This window comes from Triticum aestivum, chromosome 7D, assembly GCF_018294505.1.
Source record: "Triticum aestivum cultivar Chinese Spring chromosome 7D, IWGSC CS RefSeq v2.1, whole genome shotgun sequence".
In the NCBI taxonomy this organism is placed as follows: Eukaryota; Viridiplantae; Streptophyta; class Magnoliopsida; order Poales; family Poaceae; genus Triticum; species Triticum aestivum.
The window spans coordinates 5,036,057-5,043,704 of NC_057814.1; positions in this window are offsets into that span (position 1 = coordinate 5,036,057).

Sequence of the window (7,648 nt, forward strand, 5' to 3'; positions counted from 1 at the left end):
TGGGATCTGGATACCCATGTTGGCTCCCACATGTTCCACGATGATCTCATCGGATGAACCACGATGTCGGGGATTCAATCAATCCCGTATTCAATTCCCTTTGTCTATCGGTATGTTACTTGCCCGAGATTCGATCGTCGGTATCCCGATACCTTGTTCAATCTCGTTACCGGCAAGTCTCTTTACTCGTTCCGTAACTCACATCATCCCGTGATCAACTCCTTGGTCACACTGTGCACATTATGATGATGTCCTACCGAGTGGGCCCAGAGATACCTCTCCGTTTACACGGAGTGACAAATCCCAGTCTCGATTCGTGCCAACCCAACAGACACTTTCGGAGATACCTGTAGTGCACCTTTATAGTCACCCAGTTACGTTGTGACGTTTGGTGCACCCAAAGCATTCCTACGGTATCCGGGAGTTGCACAATCTCATGGTCTAAGGAAATGATACTTGACATTAGAAAAGCTCTGAGCAAACGAACTACACGATCTTGTGCTAGGCTTAGGATTGGGTCTTGTCCATCACATCATTCTCCTAATGATGTGATCCCGTTATCAACGACATCCAATGTCCATGGTCAGGAAACCGTAACCATCTATTGATCAACGAGCTAGTCAACTAGAGGCTTACTAGGGACATGGTGTTGTCTATGTATCCACACATGTATCTGAGTTTCCTATCAATACAATTCTAGCATGGATAATAAACGATTATCATGAACAAGGAAATATAATAATAACCTATTTATTATTGCCTCTAGGGCATATTTCCAACAGTCTCCCACTTGCACTAGAGTCAATAATCTAGTCCACATTACCATGTGATTAACACTCATAGGTCACATCACCATGTGACCAACACCCAAGAGTTTACTAGAGTCAACAATCTAGTTCACATCACCATGTGATTAACACTCAATGAGTTATGGTTTGATCATGTTATGCTTGTGAGAGAGGTTATTAGTCAACGGGTCTGAACCTTTCAGATCCGTGTGTGCTTTACGAATAGCTATGTCATCTTGTGGATGCTACCACGCGCTATTTGGAGCCATTTCAAATAATTGCTCTACTATACGAATCCGGTTTACTACTCAGATTTATCCGGATTAGTGTCAAAGTTCGCATCGACGTAACCCTTTACGACGAACTCCTTTTCACCTCCATAATCGAGAAAATTCCTTAGTCCACTAGATACTAAGGACAAGTCCGACCGCTGTCATGTGATCCTATCCCGGATCACTATTGTACCCCTTGACCAACTCATGGCAAGGCACACTTCGTGTGCGGTACACAACATAGCATACTGTAGAGCCTACGTCTAAAGCATAGGGGATGACCTTCGTCCTTTCTCTCTCTTCTGCTGTGGTCAGGTCTTGAGTCTTACTCAATACTCACACCTTGTAACACAACCAAGAACTCCTTCTTTGCTGATCTATTTTGAACTCTTTCAAAATCATGTCAAGGTGTGCGTTCTTTAAAAGTATCATCGGGCGTCTTGATCTATCTCTATAGATCTTGATGCCCAATATGTAAGCAGCTTTTATCCAGGTCTTCCTTTGAAAAACTCCTTTCAAACAACCCTTTATGCTTTCCAGAAATTTTACATCATTTCGGATCAACAATATGTCATTCACATATACTTATCAGAAATGTTGTAGCGCTCCCACTCACTTTATTGGAAATACAAGTTTCTAATAAACTTTGTATAAACCCAAAAACTTTGATCACTCCATCAAAGTGTATATTCTGACTCCGAGATGCTTGCTCTAATCCATGGAAGGATCGCTGGAGCTAGCATACATCTTAGCATCCTTAGGATCGACAAAACCTTTCTGATTGTATCACATACAACCTTTCCTTACGAAAACTGGTAAGGAAACTTGTTTTGACATCCATCTGCCAGATTTCATAAATGCAGCTAATGCTAACATGATTCCGACGGACTTAAGCATCGCTACGGATGAGAAAATCTCATCGTAGTCAACTCCTTGAACTTGTGAAAATACTCTTTTCCACAAGTCGAGCTTCATAGACGGTAACATTACCGTCCACGTCCGTCTTCTTCTCAAAGATCCATTTATCTCGGATTTCATGGCTTCTAACCATTTGTCGGAATATGGGCCCACCATTGCTTCTCCATAGCTCGTAGGTTCAGTATTGTCCAACAACATGATATCTCAGACAGGATCACGTACCACTCTGAAGTAGCACGCATCCTCGTCGTCCTACGAGGTTTGGTAGTGACTTGATCCGAAGTTTCATGATCACTATCATAAGCTTCCACTTCAATTCGTATAGGTGCCACAGGAACAACTTCCTGTGCCCTGCTACACACTAGTTGAAGTGACGGTTCAATAACCTTATCAAGTCTCCACAATCCTCCCACTCAATTCTTTCGAGAGAAACTTTTCCTCGAGAAAGGACTCGTTTCTAGAAGCAATTACTTTTGCTTCCAGATCTGAAATAGGAGGTATACCCAACTGTTTTGGGTATTCTTATGAAGATGTATTTATCCGCTTTGGGTTCGAGCTTATCAGCCTGAAACTTTTTTCACATAAGCTTCGCAGCCCCAAACTTTTAAGAAACGACAACTTAGGTTTCTCTAAACGATGTCGTCTCAACGGAATTGTGTGGTGCCCCTTTTAAAGTGAATGCGGTTGTCTCTAATGCCTAACCCATAAACAATAGTGGTAATTCGATAAGAGACATCATGGTATGCACCATATCCAATAGGGTGCAGTTATGATGTTCGGACACACCATCACACTATGGTGTTCCAGGCGGTATTAATTATGAAACACTTTCCACAATGTCTTAATTGTGTGCCAAACTCGTAACTCAGATACTCATCTCTATGATCATATCACAGACATTTTATCCTCTTGTCACGACGATCTTCAACTTCACTCTGAAATTACTTGAACCTTTCAATAATTCAGACTTGTGTTTCATCAAGTAAATACACTCAGCATCTACTCAAATCATCTGTGAAGTAAGAACATAACGATATCCACTGCATGCCTCAGCACTCATTGGACTACATACATCAAAATGTATTACTTCCAATAAATTGCTCTCTTGTTCCATCTTACTGAAAACGAGGCCTTTCAGTCATCTTGCCCATGTGGTATGATTTGCATGTCTCAAGTGATTCAAAATCAAGTGAGTCCAAACGATCCATCTGCATGGAGTTTCTTCATGCATATATACCAATAGACATGGTGCGCATGTCTCAATCTTTTCAAAAACGAGTGAGTCCAAAGATCCATCTACATGGAGCTTCTTCATGCGTTCTATACCAATATGGCTCAAATGGCAGTGCCACAAGTATGTGGTACTATCATTACTATTTTATATCTTTTGGCACAAACATGTGTATCACTGCGATCGAGATTCATTTTAGGTGCAAGACCATTGAAGGTATTATTCAAATAAACAGAGTAACCATTATTCTCCTTAAATGAATAACCGTATTGCGATAAACATAATCCAATCATGTTTATGCTCAACGCAAACACCAAATAAAAATTATTTAGGTTAACACCAATCTCGATGGGAGAGGGAGCATGCGATGCTTGATCACATCAACCTTGGAAACACTTCCAACACACATCGTCATCTCACCTTTAGCTAGTCTCCATTTATTCCGCAGCTTTTATTTTGAGTTACTAACACTTAGCAACCGACCGGTATCTAATACCCTGGTGCTACTAGGAGTACTAGTAAAGTACACATTCATATAATGTATATCCAATATACTTCTGTCGACCTTGCCTGCCTTCTCATCTACCACGTATCTAGTGTAGTTTTGCTTCAGTGACCGTTCCCCTCATTACAGAAGCACTTAGTCTCGGGTTTGGGTTTAACCTTGGGATTTATTACTAGAGCAGCAAATGATTCGCTATTTCATGAAGTATCCCTTTTGCCCTTGCCCTTCTAGAAACTAGTGGTTTTACTAACCATCAACAATTGATGCTCCTTCTTGATTTCTACTTTCGCGGTGTCAAACATCGCGAGTTGCTCAAGGATCATCATATCTATCCATGATATGTTATAGTTCATCACGAAGCTCGAATAGCTTGGTGGCAGTGACTATGGAGAACCATCACTATCTCATCTGGAAGATTAACTCCCACTCGATTCAAGTGATTGTAGTACTCAGACAATCTGAGCACATGCTCAACGATTGAGTTCTTCTCCCTTAGTTTGCAGGCTTAAGAAACTTGTCAGAGGTCTCATACCTCTTGACGTGGGCACTAGTCTGAAATCCCAATTTCAGTCTTCGGAACATCTCATATGTTCTGCGACGTTTCAAAAACGTCTTTAGTGCCACAATTCTAAACCGTTAGCATTACGCACTGAACTATCATGTAGTCATCAAAACGTGTATGCCAGATGTTTCGCAACATCTACAGACGACGCTGAGGTTCAGCACACCGAGCGGTGCATTAAGGACATAAGCCTTCTGTGCAGTAATGAGGAAAATCCTCAGTTCACGGACCCAGTCCGCATAATTGCTACTACCAACTTTCAACTAAATTTTCTCTAGGAACATATCTTAACCAGTAGAACTAAAGCGCAAGCTATGACATAATTTGCAAAGACCTTCGACTATGTTCATGATAATTAAGTTCATCTAATTGAATTATTTAATGAACTCCCACTCAGATAGACATCCCTCTAGTCATCTAAGTGATACATGATCCGAGTCAACTAGGCTGTGTCCGATCATCACGTGAGACGGACTAGTCATCATCGGTGAACATCTCCATGTTGATCGTATCTACTATATGACTCATGTTCGACCTTTCGGTCTCTTGTGTTCCGAGGCCATGTCTATACATGCTAGGCTCGTCAAGTCAACCTAAGTGTTTCGCATGTGTAAATCTGGCTTACACCCGTTGTATGCGAACGTTAGAATCTATCACACCCAATCATCACGTGGTGCTTCGAAACAACGAACCTTCGCAACGGTGCACAGTTAGGGGGAACACGTGTCTTGAAATTTTAGTGAGGGATCATCTTATTTATGCTACCGTCGTTCTAAGCAAATAAGATGTAAACATGACAAACATCACATGCAAATCATAAAGTGACATGATTTGGCCAATATCATCTTGCGCCTTTGATCTCCATCTTCGAGGCGCGGCATGATCACCTTCGTCACCGGCATGACACCATGATCTCCATCATCATGATCTCCATCATCGTGTCTTCATGAAGTTGTCTCGCCAACTATTACTTCTACTACTATGGCTAACGGTTAGCAATAAAGTAAAGTAATTACATGGCGTTTTCATTGACATGCAGGTCATACAATAAATTAAGACAACTCCTATGGCTCCTGCCGGTTGTCATACTCATCGACATGCAAGTCGTGATTCCTATTACAAGAACATGATCAATCTCATACATCACATATATAATTCATCACATCCTTTTGGCCATATCACATCACATAGCATACCCTGCAAAAACAAGTTAGACGTCCTCTAATTGTTGTTGCATGTTTTACGTGGCTGCTATGGGTTTCTAGCAAGAACGTTTCTTACCTACGCAAAAGCCACAATGGTGATATGCCAATTTCTATTTACCCTTCATAAGGACCCTTTTCATCGAATCCGATCCAACTAAAGTGGGAGAGACAGACACCTGCTAGCCATCTTATGCATCAAGTGCATGTCAGTCGGTGGAACCTGTCTCACGTAAGAGTACGTGTAAGGTCGGTCCGGGCCGCTTCATCCCACAATGCCGCCGAATCAAGATAAGACTAGTAACGGTAAGCAAATTGAACAAATCATCGCCCACAACTACTTTGTGTTCTACTCGTGCATAGAATCTATGCATAGACCTAGCTCATGATGCTACTATTGGGTAACGTAGCAGAAATTCAAAATTTTCTACGCATCACCAAGATCAATCTATGGAGTACTCTAGCAACGAGGGGAAGGGGAGTGGATCTACATACCCTTGTAGATCGCGATGCGTAAGCGTTGCAAGAACGCGGATGAAGGAGTCGTACTCGTAGCGATTCAGATCGCGGTTGATTCCGATCTAAGCACCGAAGAACGGTGCCTCCGCGTTCAACACACGTGCAGCCCGGTGACGTCTCCCACGCCCTGATCCAGCAAGGAGAGAGGGAGAGGTTGGGGAAGACTCCATCCAGCAGCAGCACGACGGCGTGGTGGTGATGGAGGAGCGTGGCAATCCCGCAGGGCTTCACCGAGCACCGCGGGAGAGGAGGAGGAGGGAGAGGGGTAGGGCTACACCGAAAGAGAGACGTTCTCGTGTCTTGGGCAGCCCCAAACCTCAACTATATATGGGGGGGGGGGGAGGGGGCTGCGCCCCCTCTAGGGTTTCCACCCCAAGGGCTGGCGGCCAGCCCTAGATCCCATCTAGGGGGGCGGCCAAGGGGAGGAGAGGGGGGGGGGCGCCACTAGGGTGGGCCTTAAGGCCCATCTGGACCTAGGGTTTGCCCCCTCCCACTCTCCCATGCGCCTTGGGCCTTGGTGGGGGGGGGGGGCGCACCAGCCCACCTGGGGCTGGTCCCCTCCCACACTTGGCCCACGCAGCCTTCTGGGGCTGGTGGCCCGACTTGGTGGACCCCCGGGACCCTCCCGGTGGTCTCGGTACATTACCGATATCACCCGAAACTTTTCCGGTGACCAAAACAGGACTTCCCATATATGAATCTTTACCTCCGGACCATTCCGGAACTCCTCGTGACGTCCGGGATCTCATCTGGGACTCCGAACAACATTCGGTAACCACGTACATACTTTCCCTATAACCCTAGCGTCATCGAACCTTAAGTGTGTAGACCCTACGGGTTCGGGAACCATGCAGACATGACCGAGACGTTCTCCGGTCAATAACCAACAGCGGGATCTGGATACCCATGTTGGCTCCCACATGTTCCACGATGATCTCATCGGATGAACCACGATGTCGGGGATTCAATCAATCCCGTATTCAATTCCCTTTGTCTATCGGTATGTTACTTGCCCGAGATTCGATCGTCGGTATCCCGATACCTTGTTCAATCTCGTTACCGGCAAGTCTCTTTACTCGTTCCGTAACTCACATCATCCCGTGATCAACTCCTTGGTCACACTGTGCACATTATGATGATGTCCTACCGAGTGGGCCCAGAGATACCTCTCCGTTTACACGGAGTGACAAATCCCAGTCTCGATTCGTGCCAACCCAACAGACACTTTCGGAGATACCTGTAGTGCACCTTTATAGTCACCCAGTTACGTTGTGACGTTTGGTGCACCCAAAGCATTCCTACGGTATCCGGGAGTTGCACAATCTCATGGTCTAAGGAAATGATACTTGACATTAGAAAAGCTCTGAGCAAACGAACTACACGATCTTGTGCTAGGCTTAGGATTGGGTCTTGTCCATCACATCATTCTCCTAATGATGTGATCCCGTTATCAACGACATCCAATGTCCATGGTCAGGAAACCGTAACCATCTATTGATCAACGAGCTAGTCAACTAGAGGCTTACTAGGGACATGGTGTTGTCTATGTATCCACACATGTATCTGAGTTTCCTATCAATACAATTCTAGCATGGATAATAAACGATTATCATGAACAAGGAAATATAATAATAACCTATTTATTATTGCC